The following is a 1,342-nucleotide window of genomic DNA, read 5'->3' on the forward strand; positions in this document are numbered from 1 at the left end:
TGTTTTTTTTTTTTCTTTCCTAGCCCGTCTTCTAGCATTGAATGTTATTTTCTAGAAGTCTGAGGCCATCCTAATATTTTTCATTCACAATTGATTTGATACTTTTGTTGAGTTTGTGAATGAAAAATATTAGGATGGCCTCAGTCTTCTAGAAAATAACGTTCAATGCTAAAAGACAGTGGAGCTAAGAAAGAAAAAGAAAAACTACCTATAACAAAACTGTCATTCACCATCAAAACTTCAGACTACATAGTTTCCAGGAATTTTACAGGGTTCTTTACCTTTTGAAGAAACAACTAAAAATGGAAAAAGAAACTAGCTAACAAAAAGACATTTAATGAATATTAGACTAAGTTGTTATTATTTAATTCAGTTATCTGATATATTAAGATTAAAACACATGGAGGATTATGGTCACGGGAATAAGGAACTTCTCTGATTGCCCAGTGGTTAGGACTCAGTGCTTCCACTGCAGGGGGCGCACGTTCAATCCCTCCTCAGGGAACTAAGATCCCACCTGTTACATGGCATGGCCAAAAATTTTTACCACTATAAAAAAAAATGTTTGCAACATATATCATCAATCCCTAATGAATAAAGAGCCTCTAAAAAATTGAGAAACACCAACAATCCAAGAGAAACTTGGGCAAGGATATGAAAAACTTAAGCAGGTCTAGAATATAGGAAATTCCATAGGACAAATGACCTGGTTTACTCAGTAAATAATTTACAGGGGAAAAAAAGATGGAGGGTCATTGTTATTAGTTAAAAGAAAGTTTTAGAGATATATAAACTAAAGGCACTGCATCGACATTTTTGAAACCTAATTCAAACAAATAATTAAAAACACTTTTTAAAGTTACTGTGGATATTTGAATATGGAGTATTAAATATTAAGGAGTCATTGTATTTTAGTACATGATGGTGATGATATTATGGATTGTTTTTAAAGGCTTATCTGTTAGAGAAACATACTGAAATATTAAAGGGTGAATTAATGTGATATCTGAAATTTTATTTTAAATATTCCATTAACATTATAAGAAAGAAAAGGGATAGGTGAAGCAAAAATGTTGGTAAGTTTTGAATATGGAGATGGGTCTATGGGGACTCATTATATTATTCTCCCTACTTGTGAACATGTTAAAAATTTAATTGTGTTCATTCAAATGAGCAATTCTAAAAGCCCTGTATGGCAGTGCAATTATCTGTGTCTAGAGAACAAAAAGTCAGACACGACTGAGCGACTGAACTGCACTGACTGAGAGAACAAATAAATCAGAAATACCCCAATTACTTCAGTTACCACTGAAATACCCTTTGCTTTCCTTTACTGTTATTA

This window comes from Bubalus bubalis, chromosome X, assembly GCF_019923935.1.
Source record: "Bubalus bubalis isolate 160015118507 breed Murrah chromosome X, NDDB_SH_1, whole genome shotgun sequence".
Taxonomy (NCBI): Eukaryota; Metazoa; Chordata; class Mammalia; order Artiodactyla; family Bovidae; genus Bubalus; species Bubalus bubalis.